Below are 20032 nucleotides of genomic sequence, written 5' to 3' on the forward strand. Positions count from 1 at the left end.
CATCAGCTCGTGCATTGCCTTTCGAAATCTTATCCTGCTGTTTTGTATGAGCTACACATTTACAAATAGCTACTTTGGTAGGTAACTGAATAGATTCTAATAACTCCAAAATAAATTGCACATGATTAATAGGTTTTCCACTGGATGTCATCATTCCTCTATTTTTCCATTGTTGTGCAAATACATGTACTCTAGAAAAAGCATACTGACTGTCAGTATATATGTTTACACACTTGTTTTTTGCTAAAGTACATGCTCTCGTCAAAGCTATCAATTCAGCTGCCTGTGCAGATAAGTTGTGTAGTAAGGATTGAGCTTCTAAAATTTCAGTGTCTGTAACTACTGCATACCCTACCAGATTCTTCCCTATAGGACCCCTTCTGCATGAGCCATCCACGTAAAATGTCACCTCGGCATTATCCAAGGGCATATCTGTAAGATCTTGTGTAGGTAAAGCTGACTGTTCAATTTCCTGCAGGCAGCTGTGTGGTGTGCCCTCCGCAGGAGTTGGAAGTAATGTTGATGGATTCAATGTCATACATCGTTCAATTGTCATATGAGGTTGGCTCAGAAGTATAGTCATACATGAAAGATGTCTAGCAGGAGAAAGGTATGCTACTTTCTCTTGCAGTAAAATTATTGCAACTGCATGAGGCACTCTCAATGTGAGACGGTGGAATAACACCACTGAGGCCGAAGCCTGTACTGCCATTGCGGCTGCAACTACTGCTTGTACACAGTGAGGCAAAGATCGCGCCACTGGGTCTAACTGTGATGAATAGTACGCTATGGGGCGTTGCTTGTCCCCATGTTGTTGTGTCAATACTGACGTCATATATCCTTGCTTACAATCTACGGTCTGAAAGAACCGTTTGTGATAATTTGGAAGTCCTAAAACTAATGAAGAAGCTATCAACTGCTTCAACCTGCAGAAAGCCGTTTCTGCTTCAGTTGTCCATTGTAAAATATCTTGTGCTGCCATTGGTGTCTTATATATCAAATAAGTCAGTGGAGCAGATTCCAAAGCATAATTTGGCATCCAGCTCCGACAAAAATTAGTTGTACCTAAGAAAGACATCATTTCTTTCTTGGTTGTTGGTTTGGGTGCTTGCAAAATTGCTGTTTTTCTTTCCTCATCTAGTATTCTACCTTCATTGGATATTACATATCCTAGGTATCTAACTTGTTTTCTCCAAAGTTGTAACTTACTTTTGTTTACTTTGTGTCCTTGTGTTGCTAAAAATTTCAATAATGCTACAGTATCCTCCCTGCACTGTTGCTGGGTGGGGGCTGCTAGCAAGATGTCATCTACATAAAGTAGAATTTGACTACCTCCCGGTGGGGTAAATCCTGCCAGGTTGCTAGCCATTTCTTGTGCAAATATTGTCGGGCTCTCACAATATCCCTGTGGTAGTCAAGTATACGTATACCTTTTACCCTGAAATGTAAATGCAAACCAATATTGACTATCAGGATGTATAGGTATTGAAAAGAAAGCATTGCTAATATCTACCACAGAGAAATACTTCTGTTGCAGTTCTAAATCATTTAACAAAGTATGTGGGTCTGGCACCGTGGGTGCTCTAGGTATTACTGCATTATTTACAGCTTGTAAATCTTGTACCATCCGCCATTCCCCGTTTGCCTTTTTAACAGGAAATAGGGGTGTATTACATGGTGAATCAGGAGATTCTACCAGTACTCCTTCTTTGAGTAATGCTGCTATTATAGGCTTAATTCCTATTTCTGCATCCTTTCTCAAAGGGTATTGTCTTTTCTGTGGTCTGAAAGCTGACTTTGGGGTTATTGTAACTGGTCCTGCTGTTCGAATAAGTCCTACATCTGACTTGCCTGTTGACCAGAGAGTTGTTGGAATTTCACATAAGGTCTTTTCTTCTTCTTCTAATAAAAATGCTAATCAGCTGTCCTCGCTAGATTGCAAGTGTACAGCTGGATGTGTCTGTGTCAACCAATTCAGTTTTTATTTTTGTATCCCTTGTTCTGATAGTTCTAAATTAGTCTGTTTCTCCCATCTTGTTACTTTTTCTCCTAAATCTGCCCATTTGACACTTTTGTTCTTTGTCAAGCTGACATGTGGCAACCGATTCGATTTATACAATGCAAGGAATTCTTGAGGTAATGAACAGCTAACTACACTGTTCCCCTCAGTATCCCAGTACAAAGTACGCAAAACCAATCTAGTTGCACGATTTCTAAACAATTCTTGCTCATATTCTCTATCAGGTCCTGGTGTAGTACAGTAGTATAGAGTACAGTGTAACAAATGCTGTCGATCAGTGTCAAGGGAGGGGGCTTGACTGATGGCTACGTTCATCAGTTCCTCGGTTACTGCCCCTGGACCAGTCGTGACTAGGTCCTGGCTGTACCAGTAAAAAGTTTCACCCTCCGTTCGCACTACAAAGGTATCCATTTGTCTCTGTGCCTCCATACCTTGTACAGTTGGAACTACTGCTATGCCAAATACCTGCATAAGGTCCCTGCCCAATAGGTTTACTGGACACTTTGCAGAAACAACTATTTTACTTCTCTGGGATATACCTGAAACAGGGTCAGTTATTGCTATATCATGGGAAAGTGGTTCCCTGTATAGCTGTCCATTTGCTGCTTTTACTAGTATATAATCAGCACAAAATAACGATGCTGGATACTGCTCTTGGATAAAGACTGTTTAATATCACCGAACAATGGAAATAAAATGAGCGCTTTCGGGCAGTTGCCCTTCATCAGATAAAAAACATTACATTTTAAAATTCCTTTTAAAAACATTATTAGCCAATCAGTATTCAATAAAACACCCGCCTTTTGCTCAGTGTAGGTTTTAAAGGGATAACATCGTTTAATCCTGGTTCCCTATGTGCTGTCAGTTCAAGAATCCATTTGGATTCAGCTAGTTCAGTATTCAACTTGATATCGCCCCCCCTGTTGGTCAATTTTAAATTCACAATAACTCTAAACGTAAACTTATGTGTAGGGTTGTCTTTGACATGCCTATACAGGGCGTTATGTTCATCATTATTCCTTATACTGAAAGAATGTTGGAAAATTCTTGTTTTTAACATTTGGTTGGTTTTCCCAACATAAAAACAGTTGCATAAATTACATTCTGCTATATATACTAAATCTGTAGTACGACAGCTAGCCTTACCCTTAAACTGATACACCTTCCCACTAATGGGATGTTTGAACTCAATTCCTTTTTTAATACTACCACAGGCTTTACAACAACCACATGGTATGGTTCCTGCCTTTCCCTTTTTTAACCTGGCATCACTAGAAGTAGACATCTCTTTGCAGAGTATGTCCTTTAGGTTCCTATTTCTTTTATAGATAAAATTGGGCTTAGGTCCAGCTAAATCTTTCAAACTATCATCACTGACTAAAATATTCCAATTACCACGTATTATGTTGCTGATGCCTTTTATGTCACTACCATAGGTTAACGCTACTTTATGTCTATCATATATGGCCCTCCTGCCTGCTCGTTCTTGTTCTACATTATCTGTGCGATCCAGCCAGGGTCTATATCTATTGGCTCTAAGTGGTTTTGTCTTCTTAATAGCTTCCCCCACCATTCTCTTATCATAACCTCTGTTAAAGAAACAGCTGCCTAGATAATCAGCCTCCATTTCATATTCAGTTTCATCCTTCACTATCCTAGACACCCTACCCATTTGACCTTTAACCACATTTGTAAAGGTGTGCCTGGGATGCATGCTGTCGTAAGACAACAAAGTGTTGCGCCAGCATTCCTTCCTATGCATCCTTGAAGTGAAGCCTTCTTTGTTTTGTATTAAACAAACATCTAAGAAATCTATTTCAACCCTCGACGTTTTAACACTAAACCTAAAGAAAGTGGTAGTGGAGTGGAGGTAATTTATGAAGCTGTTCAATTCATTTATATCCCCATTCCATAAGACAAAAATGTCGTCTACAAAATTATTATTTGAGCCTGATTGGCAATATCAATAAGGAGAATTTGACTGGTGACTACTTGATGGCCACCCTTGATGTAAACAATCTCTTCACTATAATAAATAATGATTATGGGAGTTTGGCGTTAAAGGAGCTTTTAACTGCTAAAAGATTCACTAGTGCTAAGATAGATTTGATTCTAGAGCTGTTAACACTAGTATTGGAGAATAATATTTTTCTAGGAGGAGACTTTGCATATAGACAGGCGCAGGGGATAGCAATGGGCACCCCCTGCGCCAACACTTATGCAAATCTCGTCCTCACATATTGGGAGAAGTCATTTGTGTTTAACGACAATATATGGAGGAAACATCTGTTCTTATACCTACGTTTTGTAGATGACATTTTTGTCTTATGGAATGGGGATATAAATGAATTGAACAGCTTCATAAATTACCTCCACTCCACTACCACTTTCTTTAGGTTTAGTGTTAAAACGTCGAGGGTTGAAATAGATTTCTTAGATGTTTGTTTAATACAAAACAAAGAAGGCTTCACTTCAAGGATGCATAGGAAGGAATGCTGGCGCAACACTTTGTTGTCTTACGACAGCATGCATCCCAGGCACACCTTTACAAATGTGGTTAAAGGTCAAATGGGTAGGGTGTCTAGGATAGTGAAGGATGAAACTGAATATGAAATGGAGGCTGATTATCTAGGCAGCTGTTCCTTTAACAGAGGTTATGATAAGAGAATGGTGGGGGAAGCTATTAAGAAGACAAAACCACTTAGAGCCAATAGATCTAGACCCTGGCTGGATCGCACAGATAATGTAGAACAAGAACGAGCAGGCAGGAGGGCCATATATGATAGACATAAAGTAGCGTTAACCTATGGTAGTGACATAAAAGGCATCAGCAACATAATACGTGGTAATTGGAATATTTTAGTCAGTGATGATAGTTTGAAAGATTTAGCTGGACCTAAGCCCAATTTTATCTATAAAAGAAATAGGAACCTAAAGGACATACTCTGCAAAGAGATGTCTACTTCTAGTGATGCCAGGTTAAAAAAGGGAAAGGCAGGAACCATACCATGTGGTTGTTGTAAAGCCTGTGGTAGTATTAAAAAAGGAATTGAGTTCAAACATCCCATTAGTGGGAAGGTGTATCAGTTTAAGGGTAAGGCTAGCTGTCGTACTACAGATTTAGTATATATAGCAGAATGTAATTTATGCAACTGTTTTTATGTTGGGAAAACCAACCAAATGTTAAAAACAAGAATTTTCCAACATTCTTTCAGTATAAGGAATAATGATGAACATAACGCCCTGTATAGGCATGTCAAAGACAACCCTACACATAAGTTTACGTTTAGAGTTATTGTGAATTTAAAATTGACCAACAGGGGGGGCGATATCAAGTTGAATACTGAACTAGCTGAATCCAAATGGATTCTTGAACTGACAGCACATAGGGAACCAGGATTAAACGATGTTATCCCTTTAAAACCTACACTGAGCAAAAGGCGGGTGTTTTATTGAATACTGATTGGCTAATAATGTTTTTAAAAGGAATTTTAAAATGTAATGTTTTTTATCTGATGAAGGGCAACTGCCCGAAAGCGCTCATTTTATTTCCATTGTTCGGTGATATTAAACAGTCTTTATCCAAGAGCAGTATCCAGCATCGTTATTTTGTGCTATTTGTATGTTCTGTCTGGAACATTTACGTTAACTGGATTTTGGCTAGCAAAGACCTTTTTGTTCTGTAGTATATAATCAGGTGATTCGGAATGTTCTGGTAACTTGGAGGGGTGTATCAAAGTCCGTGACGCTCTTGAGTCGCACAGGAATTTGACTTCCCTTCCCTCCACCAGAAGTGTAACTTCCAGTTTCGTATCCACTAAGTAGAGCTCTAAGCTCAATAATGCTGTCCAAAATTTCACTTTCTTCATCCTCCATATCTATTTGCACTTCCTCTACTCCTTCTATCACATTTACATGTGTTTTCTGTTTATTAACTTTTCTTGATGATTTCTGACTTTCACTTGATGCATCCTCACTATCATATAGTCAGTCCTCATCTCTCTTATCTTCTGTAATTACCTTTTTGTTTTGCCTACAATCCCTTGCTAGATGCCCTTTTTTCCCGCATTTGAAGCATTCACCTCTCTTTTTCCTCTCTTCAAAATCTTCTGATCGTTTATCAGACTGTTTGTTTCCCTGGGCATTCTTCTTGCCCTTTTTACCTGACTGTAATACAAATACTTCAGCTCCGTCTTCAGCAGTGAAGACTTGTGCCTTCTTTTTCTTTTTACTATTAAAATGTCTCTCAGCATGTCTAGCGTATTCGAGTAAGGCTTGTAGCCCCCCTGTTCAATGATCTATCATATGCTTCGTAATGAAGCTACTAATAGGTGCAATGCAACCCTTCAAAAATGCATTTTTTAATTGTTGTTCATACGGGGAATCATTCGTTTGGTTCTCAGGAACCGACATACCGCTATGATTATTAAAACATTCTAATAACCTAGCATAATATCCATCTATTGACTCATTTTCCTGTTGTATGCATTGATTAATGCAAGTACAGTCTGCTCTAGGTTTCCATTTCTCAGAGATTCGGTCTGTCAGACCTTTCACTCTGTTGTCTAACTCTGTGTCACTATATGGGAGTGGTCTAAGTTCTGCATTACGAGGATTCCAGGTGCCACAAATCATGTGCCAATCTGGACCTATAATTTATCTTACTACTTTTTCTACTTCTTCCCCATTCAAGTGGTAACTTAACCTCATGGCTTGTAAATCTTCTAAAAATTTTGTAAAATTAACTTTCGGATGGGGGATTCCCTCAGTAGCCTTTCGGATGTCTTCCGGTGTCCATGGTCTATATACTAAGAGTGTTGGATCCTGCCCTTCCTGTCCTGCCTGAGGATTTGGAACTTCTATAAGTGGGCATATTTCTTCTTCACTCTCATCCTGTAGATTTCTCTCTATTTGGTATGATTCTGTGTCCCTATGTGTTTTACGTGTTCGGGACCTAGTCTCAATAGGATCTCTAACAAATGGTTGTGGTCTTACTGAAACTTCAGGATAACGGGGAGGTGGACCAGCCTGTCCACTCGCTTCATATCCTGAAAAGGGTAAGGGAGGGGGTAAGGGAGGAGGAGGAGGAGCTGTCGCTATTACCAAGTTATTATCCTCTTTGTCTAAAAATAATGTTTTTGAATTTTTAAGCTTCTGTTCTCTACGATTTGCTTCCTCAATCCACCTGTGTGCTTGAGGAATGCCTAGTTGGCGTTGCTTTTTTGCCTGACCTCCTGCATCAGATTTAAGCTGTTTAAGCAGTTTAACTAGTGAAGGTTTATCTAGTTTACCATCAAATTCATATTTATTAACCCATTTCATATAATACCTAACGTTATCAGAACGTTGTAATTGCATGTATTTTGCGTCTTCGGTTAGGGGCGGATCTCGCAAGGTTTTAGTGCACTGATTACCCATGTCAAAGAAAATGTTACGTAACCCATTTTTATCACGTGATATCAATTTCTTAGTTCCTGTTTACAGTTTATCTAGAATAACTGTCTACCTTATTCTGTTACCCTGATCTATGACCAAATATACAGTACTTCCTTTTGTCCCTGATCTGCAAAACAAATCTTGACAACAATATACTGTAACCTAGTCCCTGATCTAAAACAGAAAAAAGGCAAATTCTTCCTACCTGAGCCTCCGGTATTGAAAATTATTCAAATTCTGCTCTTCGGCCACAGATCAGAAAGTGGCCAGCCTCTTTACACACGACAATTCAGCCAGAGGTCTTTTCACTCAAGAAGAACCATTTCGGTAACTTCTCCTGCGCAGTATTCGACCACCGATACGCTCTGATCTGCAGCTTACCAAGAGAATTCCGTCTCGAAAGGACCAAACTGTTAAATAAAATTAAGAATTCAATACACAGGAGGTTCAGATTCAAAAGTTTACTAGTGTACACCAGGAGGCAAAAAACGTACAAGTACAGAATTTTGTCTGACATGAAACAGGAAGCACACAATTTTATATAGGTTTAACATTTAGCTATGCCCACCTTTCTGACGTGATATGTCACAGGGCATCTACACCACATTAGCTTACAATTCTTCATTCATTAAGTTTGCTGATGCTGTACATTTAAAAAAACTTTTCCTTTAGATACAATACAGCCTTGCTATCCAGCTGGTCAGTCATAATGTCTTTCTGTAAAGTTACTTATTCAAGGTTTCATATCCGTTCGAATACAATAGCAGCTTCAGTCTTTTAATGCATGTCTTTGTTCTGTTACACTTTCTCACACAGCTGTGTGATATCTAAGTAACACATATACAAGGCCATCTCATTCCAACAGGAAAGAGCAGAAGATTTCATTATTTCACACATTTAATTTCCTGACCCAGCAGATAATCACTTGTGAAAAGCATAAACATTAAAACTTGCTAAGCTAGCATTATGTCAGGGTCAGGGATCAGCTTTTGCTTCAAGCCACACTGCAGTTTCAAAACTACTTCACATTTAGACATGAATTAATTTTACTACTATATGATTAATAGAATAAAATGCATTATATACTACTTTGCTTTTAAACTAGCATTTCTCATGTATTCAAATACACATTTTTCTAACATTTTTCTGTGCTATAAATTAGGGTGTTTTAACACACACACACAAACACACATGCACATAAAGGAAACAGACCACTGTATACCTCAGCAGCCTACACATAACAAAACAGTCACAACTTGACCATCACACACACACACACACACACACACACACACACACACACACACACACACACACACACACACACACGCACACACACACGTGCGTGCATGCACACACACTATGTATACAATCAGAAAAAGGTGCAAAATGTGCAAATTAGACCAGTTATTGTTGCAGTGCTATGTGTTATATGGGACTGCTCAGGGGGAAAACAGTCATCACAACTGCAACACCTAACATCATACAGGAGCAGGCTTGACAAAGGTGCATAACAATATGTTATAGGTAAAGACACACACAGATAATGCACACATTTTCCAGGGGAGTCCTGGGAAGAAAAACTGCAAAAGTTAAATATATGGATCTTCATAAAAGAGTGCACATATATAAACAGTCCAACTCTATGGACAAAAATAAGAAAGGATAGATTTACAAACCTCACAATGGCACACAAATTAAGGGCACAGTAGTAGAGACAGTCAGTCCAGTTTTACATTCACAAGATTAATATGTTTTACAATAGAATCTGTATATCGGCAGGACTACATTACAGCTAGAAGGCACATTTTCTGTATGTTGCTGTTTAACAGTGGTTAAAAAATGGCAGGTACATTTAAAATGTTTTCAACAGCTGCACTGATCTGTGTTTAAATGTTGGTAACAGACGTACCGTTGGGATTTATTGATGTTTATTTAACATTTGTTTACCGGAAAAGTCTGACTTGGAACAAACCATTTTTCAAAGGAGGCTCTGGGAGAAACGCTCCAGATGCACATCTTTGTAAGATGGATGTATTATATTTTGCCTCCTGAATGGAGTGTAGTACATTTCAGTGAGAGGTGTACCATAGCTATTTTATAATATTGCAGTATATCGTGGCAATGAGTACGTAATTCATATTATACCATGACCCCCCCAAAATGTGCACGCTGATTGGCCAGTGTGCACATTGTAAATCGAGTTATACTAATGGAAAAAGGTCCGGTCGCCCGGACTTTTTTCCATTACTATAACTCTACTTTTAAAACACTGTCTTGCTATGTTAAATGGGTTTAACATAGCGAGACAGCTTTAAAATAAGCAACGGAGATCTCTGTTGCTTATTTTAAAGCTGTCTCGCTATGCTAAACCCATTTAACATAGCGAGACAGATTTTTAAAAAAAGCAATGGAGAAAGCAAGATCTCCGTTGCTTTTTACTGTTTCGCTATGTTAAATGGGTTTAACATAGCGAGACAGCTTTAAAATAAGCAACGGACATCTCCGTTGCTTATTTTAAACTGTCTCGCTATGTTAAACCCATTTAACATAGCTTAAAATAAAAAAGCAACAGAGATCTTGCTTTCTCCGTTTTGCTCAACTCTGATGTACTGCACAGGCGCGCAGTACATCAGAACTGCCGCGGATGCCAGACATCTGCGGAAGGGCAGTAAACAGGCATTATACTATGCCATTATTTAAGAAAAGTAATAGTTTCTTTTCTTAAATAATGTCATGGTATAATAGCAATAACCCACTTCTGGGTGTGGGTAATGCGTGGGTAAATCCAGCATTACCCACACCCAGGCATGGGTTATTGCTATATTTTACCCCTGTGCTGCATTGCTTTGTTTAAATGGTAATACTACAGAAAGCCATTGTAGTAATACTTATGAATTACCTTTTACCCTACCATGTTGTATTGTTGTTATACAATGTTATGTTAAGACATTTTCCTAAAAATGCTAAGTAAGAATCTAACAGAACTAGAAATAGCCCGTTACAAAGTGGAATACTGAGTTTTGGATGAAAGAAAAAAAACGTTATTTTTGCATTTTATTTTATTGCTAAGGAGACCCCCTGAAATTTTAGCTTGAGTTGCAAACATTAGTATCTCCCTGTCAAAATGTACTGGAAAAGTATGTGGTCAACTGTATGTTACAGGTGGAATACCTTACTTTAAGAATTAACATATAAGTGATGTAATGTGCAATTTACAATGTTAAGTGAGTGATGGTTCTTTTAAAGAAATGACTAGTTTCTAATTACCCAGAATGCTATACTGTTGCATGTAAATCATTATTATAATCTTTTTCTCGTTGTATAATTTTGTTGAGTGCTCTACAGAGACACTGAGCACACAACTGAAGTTAAAACATTCCAGAACACAATTTATTTTTGAAATGAATAAATATTGCTACTTCTGTCTAAAGATTAACTGAAATGCAACACAATATACACATATGGGAAGGAGGTAAGATCCTGTTTCTCTTTATTGTTCTCTTCAGCATGACCCATTCTTACCACAATATTCAACATTTCTGTCTCTCCAGCTCATTTCTCATTAGATTATAATCATGCCATTCATAATCATTTTGGAGCTTAACTGCAGCCCAGTCCTTCTTTTCTTTTGTTTTTATAACTTCTTACATTCTTTACACACCCCTTAGCTAATTACTGACTTCCTTATCTTGAAAGCCCAAGTTTTTATGTCTTATTACCTTATTCATACTTCTCTTAATATCTTCACTCAAATTATTCAATTATTTTTTCATGTTATTCTCATTTTCCTTGTATATGCTAATCTTTTTTATTTTCCTATTACTTTTGATATTTCTTTTTTCACATGCCTAACCTTATCTTTCCAACTATACTGACCATGCTATATAGATCTTTGTCTGTCCTGGATATCCAACTATACTGACCATGCTATATAGATCTTTGTCTGTCCTAGATATCCTCCATTACAGTTTATTTACTTCCTTATCATGGTAGTACAGTTCGTTTTACCTTCTGTTTTCTCTCCTCCTTTCCATTCCAAATGCAAATAGAACAGAAGTCTTCAAGTCTTACCCCTTACGTTATTTATTTTCTCTCAAAATATCAGTACATATTTCTTCTTTCCCTCTTGCTTCCTTATCATCTCCTGTACCTCACAAGAGCTGTAGTGGCTGCAGTTATTTTCATTGCATCAGGATTAGTCTTCATTACTTTTTATGATGTCTAATTCCATCTGTCCTACCTATCTGACCTCTCACCCATCTCCTTTCTTTTTCACCTACCTCCCTCTATTTCACCTACTTCCATCAGCCATAGCCCTCCTATTACGCACTGCTTTAAACCCCTTCCTTTCTTTATCTACAACCATCTCATGTCCCACTTGTTATATACTAATTTTAATTTCTTTTTGCCTTTTACCCATCTTATTCTTCTCATATTTCTTCTAATATAGACTGTCTTTTTTCCTTCCTCCACATCTTCTAGCTCATCTTCTCCACTTTGCCTTTATCTCCCACCTCTGTACCACCTACTGTCATCATCTCATATTCCACATACTATACACTGCCTTCTGAATTAGGGACAAAATAAAAAAATGCCTCCCAAACTAGACACACGTTTTAAATCCCATTATTATTAACTTACAACATCTTAAGAAATGTCCAGTTTGAGGAGAGATGGAGCAAAATAATGAGACAAAATTAGGAGTGCCTGTACAAGTTAATGAAACTTGAGAGGTATGTCTTCCTCTGTTTCACCGGCCTGCATCTCCTCATATTCCACCTAGTACACATTGCCTTTAATTTCTTTTTCTCTTCATCTACTTTCCAAATTTTCATATCCCACTTACAACATATTGCCTTTATCTCCTTCCTCTGTTTTATCTGCCTCATCCTCTTATATCCCACTGACTACAACTATCGCCATCATATATCCCACCTACTATACACTGCCTATCTGCCATCTGTAGTAGCAGCAAAGTCATTCTTAACCATCTACTCACACTTCACAGCTAGTGTTCTTCTAATCTCCACCTCTCAGTCTAGCAAATAGCATCAGTTCCATTCTCTCTCCATTCCACTGCTCCAAACTTTGGTGGCAGTTCAGTTCTTTTCCCTTCTTTTAACTCTTTGCAGCTAGACAGTAATGGTACTCTTACCTTGTCCCTCAAGATTCTTATTCTCCCACCAAACTATTTCTTTTTAATATGAGATCTGTCACTTTTTCCTAGCTTCTTCCCTCTAGTAAATATGCCATCTCAGCAATATTTGACTTTATCTTCTCAGTATCTACTCATACATCACCCTTGAATCTCCACTGATAGTCAGCACCACTGAAGGACAGTAGGTATCCTGTTTACCTTTTATGCTCACATTAAGAAAATACCATGGCAGATACATTCTTTTGAAAATAGTGTCTTTCTTCTGTTTGTCTAACAACTGTCTGCTGAATACCTCGTTATCTGTACAATTTTGTTCATCTTGCTCTTTTCCCGTCATGTCCATACCACATTGTCTTCATGTAAACATTTTATCCCATTCCCCATTGTTTCTGTCTTTTTCACTTTTGCTGGTTGTAATCTTTATCCTATCTACCTGTATTATCTCTCTCTATCAGCCTTTATTTAACTCTCCAACTCATTTATGTGGTATAACTTTTCCCATACTCTATTCTTTGCCTCAGTTTCACCTCTGTTTTCTGACCAAGTCCTGTCACCATCCTTAGTTCTCCCTCTGTTCCATAAATTTGCAATGCAGGTGTAAAATAAGGTGTCCAGCTGACAATTCAGAAAGGGAAGGATGAATCGAGTGCACACTGACATAATGTTTCCCCTTCCTTTTGTATATGGGCTGTTGTATTTTATTCACACCTACAACAGCGTAAAAGCAGACCATGCACAGGGCTATGATTTAAATATAACTTAATTATGGTATTGAATTTGTGATAATGTTTCACACGGTTAAGCAATGTAAATCTGAGACATTTATTTTAAATCAGCAAGTAGGCAAAGGCGTTTTTACTAGCTCTGCTTAAAATATTTTTTTCACATTTAAATTCTCACCCTGAGCTCTAGGCAATTTTTTTTGTTCTGGTTTTCTTCATGCAGGAAGCTGGCACTTTGTTAATTCATTATCAGCAGCTGATAATGGGTTGAGAATTAGAAAAGAAAGATAATTTGGACCATGTCTTATTTTTTGTAGGAGAATATGCTTTTTTTTTTTTTTTTTTATATACAGAAGACAGTAAAGGAGTTTATTATGAGAGAGTTACATGTCTGCATCTAATTTAGTATATGGGTATTATGAGGGCATGTCAAAGACACATTTGAAAAGTTAAATATGGTTGTTGTTTCTTGTGGGTGTAACATTTTAGAAAGAAGCTGTGATCTTGGACTGAGTAGTAACAAATGGCTGCCGGGGAAGCAGAGATGGATGGATGTCAATGGCTTTATACTATGGATCACAGGATCATAGGAGTTTACTAGGCTAATGGCCCTGAGGCCCTTACAAGCCTAGCCTATAGTTTATTCCAAAAAAGAAACCTCAGTCAGCACCTGCCACCTCTGCCAATGATGGACACAGGTGGAACCCCTGGGACAAATTTATAGTTTCCCATCCACTCATCAAGGTTGTGCTTGAAGAGGGTCAGCAAGGTACTCTTTTTGATATGTATGGGAAGTCTGTTCCAGAAATGGGGCAGCCTCTGGGAGACAAACCTGTCTCCCCAGCAGGTTTTGTTGATGCCTTTGAGGGGAACTTCACATAGTTTTTAAATATACCCATACTTCATGTGTTTTCCTGCTTTTTATACTATTTTAATTTGCTTCATAAAGACCTGTATACTTTTTAGTAAGTACTGTAGTATTTTTTTTACATCGTGAACTCAGGCATACATCCCTATATTGTAAATTCTGAACATAACTATTTGTTCGTTGAAATGTTTCCAAAAACATGCATCCGGAGCATTTCTCCCCAGGCCTCCACTGAAAACAGGCTCTGTGGAACCTAGTCGGACATTCCCAGTCAACAAATGTTAAATAAAATAAAAATAAATTAAAATTGTAGTGCTCAGAGCACAGAAATATAGTCTTCTATGGAGAACTGGTACATCTATTTGCAGCCCCAAAGTGTGAAATGTCATATTTTGAACCTGATACTCCAAATGTCATCCAGAAGCATTTTCAATGAGCATTTTCTTGGGGGAAATAAAATATCACCCTAGGTCTATGTGGCCTCATCATTTGATCTGCTATTACATTCTTTATTTATTTAAATTTCTCAACTGGTAATGTCTAGCTGAGAAGGTCAAATTTTACTGGAGCCCCAGAGAAAAAAAAATCCATTCACAATATACACAGTATTTCAAAAGGGAAGCATTTCAAGATGGCATCAGTTGACAAGCATAGACAGCATATCTACACCTGGCCAAGGCCTTTGACACTATTCCCCATGTGGGCATCATAAATGAGGTTATAATACATGTAAGATTATCGGAGATTTTTAAGTCATCAGATTATAAATTTGTAGGTTCCTCGGTAAGTAATACAGACCATTTAAAAGCCTAGCCAAAAGCTCTATTCAAAAGTTACTTCTAGCTTCAAAGAAGGCAAGACAAGCTAGACCAGGGGAAATCTGAGGCTACCCATCCAATTATCTAGGTTGACCTTGAAGTGGGCAAGGGTGCTAATCTGATTGACATACAGAGGAAGTTTATTTAGAGTGATTTATTTATTCAGGTATTCCACCAAAGGAGTTTGTTTTTAAATTTCTCATTTTATTTTTTGTGGATAGGGGTTGCCTTACCCATACAGCTATTTAAAAGGGAGTAAATTTAAAATGTATAAGTAGCATCATGAGTAATGGGATCCTTCTGAGAAGGATTACAGCACAATTTAATTAGGTCAACAAAAACTGAGGAAGGCATGCTTTTGAGAAGTCCCTAAACACAAAGCTATTTACAGGGCAAGTACCACTAGGTTTAAAGGAAAAGGTTACTAAATTTGGTCTGATTTAACAAGACATGATGATACATATGGAGCTGTGCAAGATGTGGCCATATTTGTGAGGACAAGAGCCAGTATATGGGGACCTTAGTTGGATGGTTAACTATCTGTGAAAGAGAGTTAGCATTTTTAATGTCAAGGAATCACTGGACATGCTGACCATTGTCAGTGTAGGTCATTCAGTTTATCAATGGATAGTTAAAATCTCCTAGCAGAAACGTCTTGGGTTTAATGGGAATTTCAGTGTGTTAAGATTAATTAACTTGTTCAGAAAGGGACATAGAGGATGTTCTATAGCTAGATCTGAAGTGGGAATTTGTCTTGTTTATAATGATTTGGACTTCTAGGAGTTCAAATGGAGTGTTCCTAGAAAGCAGTTGTAAGGTGATGATATCCTTTACAAATACTGATACTTCCCCACAATTGTCAGAGTGTGTGCAGATGTGGTAGGCATTATACACAGTAATAGTGGAGTACCTTCATTGCTCTGAAACCATGTTTTTGTAACATCTGCTAGTGATATTGGTGACTGGGTGGTGGGAAGAAATTAATTTGGAGATGAAAAGCTAATACTGAACAACAGAGAAGCCATTAAACTCAAATTAAATACAGCATTAAACTGTGCCTAAAACAGAAGCAGAATATTAACAAAGACAATAGAAACAATAAACAAATGAATAACACTTGAAAAAATTGTTTTTGTAGGGAGGGCAGGTCCATGGCCTCTGCTGTGGCACCACAGCAAGCGTTAAAATGGGCAAAGAGTAAGTAGAAAGACATTTTGACAACCCATTACGAATTGTGATGTATAGATGAATTCAGCTGATAACTTTAAGATATACCATAACTGTCGGCCATTTTGTGTTGTTTAGTATTCCCCTAGTGTATAGAAGTTTATTCCAAAGTTTGCCAGCAGTGACCAGAAATCTGATATCACCGTGTTCATTAGTAGCTTTTAAAATGGTAACTAAATGATTTACTTAAGCCTTGATGTTTAAAGGTGATTTTCCACGTGTGGCAGTCTGTGATAAGGAATGGCAGTCTGGTGACCACAGAAGACTGTGAGCAAAGCACAGCTGTATTAATGAAATCTGGTGACTTAATTTCATCCACTGTAGATCATACATTCAGAAAATGGTAAGTTCTACCTGGGTGGTCTGCAGGAAATCTGGTTATTTAGTTGTAGGCATCACCCAGTTTCCATTATGGGGGTGTAGATACACTTGTCCACAGATGGGCAGAATACATTAGAGAAAGAAATAAGTTGTCTTTTCCCCTGAAAGACTCCTTCCCAGTTAGCAATTTTAGGTTAAAAATATCTCTTCACACTTTTGGTCTTCAGAAAGAAATACAATCCCCCACCACCACGTATACTACCCCACAAAAAAGTATCAAAATGGTCCAGAGAATTCAATTCATGAAACACAATATTCTCTCTAAGGGAATTTTCTAGCTGTTTTTATGTCTTCAAATGGCAAATATGCTGGTGATTGAGTATTTTTGGGTTCACACTGGAGGACTAGTAGCTAAAGAAAGCATGTCAGATGTTACTCACTTTGCATTTTATGACATATTTATTGTGAATAATGCTTTACAAATTATTTTCTTTTTTTTGGAGAGGGGGTTCACCTCTACTTCACTCTGACAGATGTAACCATTGCCCCACATCCAGTGCCATTTGTATCAGTTCTTCTCACTCCTGGACTCTCACTGAATTTCCAAATGGTGCTGATATGGATTCTAAGGGCATGGTGGAAGTAAGGTTGTCCTACTTCTGCTGTTTTTTTTTTTACTTTAAGGTTTACCTCTGGTATTCCCTCCCCCACCTTGACTATGTGGTTAGGGTCATGGGGGCAGGGTATTCAGTAGGAGTGTGTGATGTACTGCACTACATCTGCAGAAGCTCAGCCAATACCCCTACTCTATTCCTTCTTAGACTTTGCCTTCCACTGTACAAGCCCCTCCCTCCACCTGAAATGTCAAGGGGCATGCCCACCCCTGCCTCCACCTGGGATATCAAGAGGAGTACCTACATAAGCACCTTCCACCATGGGATGGGCATACAGCCATCTCACCCTGCTAATCCATCAGATGCCGGAGCTGGTAATTGAACTTGGGTCACCTGGGCCATTGTTAGAGCCTCATTCTTCTATATCATTGAATTCGGTCTGCTTTACAAATTATGAAAAGCTTTAGCTAATCTAAATACTATATGTATCATTCTAGTGCTACTTAATATTCTATTTTCTTTTCTTTTTTCTTTCTTTTTTTTTATTCCACTGTGACAAACAGAAAGATTTTAAACGACAAAGACCAGAAATGCAAAATACTGGTAGCAAACATCTTCTTGGCAGAAGCATTGCACATTCAGAATTACTCCCACATTCTTTGTTTTATAGTCCTGCCAAGAACTTTGGATTAATAGCTCAAAGCTACTTGAAAATAAATTATTTTCCAAACATGACAGCTGAGGCTTTCTCTACTCCCTCTTTTTATGTTATACACATCCAACATTGAAGATGTACTGTAAGAACATCTTCCATAAATAAAACTCATAACAGTACTGTTGTAATATAATCAAATAATGCTTAAAAACATACAAGCATTACAGTTCAGGGTAATCACATGACAGTTGTAGAATATGATATTGCTGTGATAGTTTACCCTGAATAGCTTAAATAGGAGGGCATTGTGATGTTTTCAGACTGGTTCAGTTTCTTACCAATTTTACACTAAATGATTAAAACAAACTACACAAAGCTGTATTAAAATGAATGTCCATTTTAAATACAGTATAAAATATATTCAATAGCTAAGACATTATTTTACAGTGATCACACACCTTAGTTTAAGCATGGAGTGTAGCCAAGTGCTTATAAGAAAGCATATGAAGATACAAAGAATTTGACAGCATCAAACAAATGGTTGTCCACATCAGGTTCCTCTCCTCTTTATTAATAGCATCCGTGATCCTGTGGGATCTGCTTCCCTTTGCTACCACCCAGCATTCCAATCTGATACAAATCAGTAAGGAAAGCTCCCTGCTTTCTTGAATCTTTTTTTACTATTTACACCACACAACTGCAAGTGAGTCCATTGTTTAAGAAATGTACTTCCACCTTCATATAGAGCACCTATTTGTGAAGATATGTTTAATAATAATATGGTTCTACAATGAAATGCCAACTTCCTTAAAGATGACAAGCAGAAAGGATAAAAAAATGACAGAAAATGTGGGGGGGGCAAGCCTTCCCCACTGAACTTATGTATACAACTTCATGGCTACACAACTTAACTAAGGGACGAATCTCCCAAAATGAATTTATCATTGCTGCCTTAAACTTGGAACTGCGCTGACACTAATTTCCTATGGAAAACAGAATTTGGCATTATGCCTTTCATCTTTTTTATCTGTACATGCTCAAGCAATTTCCCCTTGAACAACTGCAGGGAAGCCGAATAATACACTTATGTTTTTTTTTCAGGATTACTTATCTCTGAGAAATGTGGAAACTTTCTACTACACTCTTTCTTCTTTCCTTCCCCTTTTCTGGGAATGCAAACGGAGTTCACATAAATTATCTTGCAAAGCTTCTGCAACAAACTGCCCACTAGTTTGTTTATCATTACCTTTTCTACATCTGGCCTCCTTCTATCAGGTGTTCATGGGTAGTTATTAGGCATGAAGTTAAGGAGACCATTAAGGGGCCTAGGCCAAACTCCCAGTTACCCCAAAGCAGTGTTTGTAACTTGCTCAGTCACACAATAGCCAAATAAAGGTTGAGGGATTCAAACCCTGTACCAGGAAAACAGGAAATAGCTCATTAACAAGTTAGAGGTTTACTCTACTGTACTAGCTACTGTCTTCCAGGACTTTGCTTGATACTCTGTTAGATTTCTTCATATTTGTTTGTAATACAATTACCTGTTTTCTGAGGCCCCTCCCTTTGCAATGAAACCTGTGTGCTTGTTACACCTCCAAGTCCACCATTGATTCAAAGCATTTTTTCCATAATCTGATCACTTATTATTCAGACAAGATTATATCACATTTTAATTTTTGACAGTTGTTGCAGGCACTGCTTTATTTGTGGTGTACTTCACTTGTAGATAATATTGTTGGAAGGACACTCAGAACCTGTGCTTCAATGCTTGCTGATGTCCTGGCTGATGTATTCAATCTCTCACTTGCACGAGCCAGAATTCCCACTTGTTATAAGACAACCAGTATTATTCTACTGCTGAGAAAGGGCAATGCCAACTACCTGAATGACTACCGGCCAGTTGCATTTACTCCCGCAGTGATGAAATGCATTGAGATAATCATTATGAGTCATATTCAGTCAGTTATACCTGATATAATGGATCCATTGCAGTTTGCATATGACCAAATAGGTCAACAGAGGATGCAGTCACTACAACATTACATACAGTTCTTACTCATTTGGAAAATGAGGACTGTTATACTTGATTGCTGTTTACTGATTATAGTTCGGCCTTCAATATGGTGATACCAATGAATCTCATTAGTAAGCTGTCCATACTGGGTGTGTCACTGACTCTTTGGAAATTGG

The sequence above is a fragment of the Protopterus annectens genome, chromosome 9.part0, assembly GCF_019279795.1.
Source record: "Protopterus annectens isolate FY-2018-M chromosome 9.part0, PAN1.0, whole genome shotgun sequence".
NCBI lineage: Eukaryota > Metazoa > Chordata > Ceratodontiformes > Protopteridae > Protopterus > Protopterus annectens.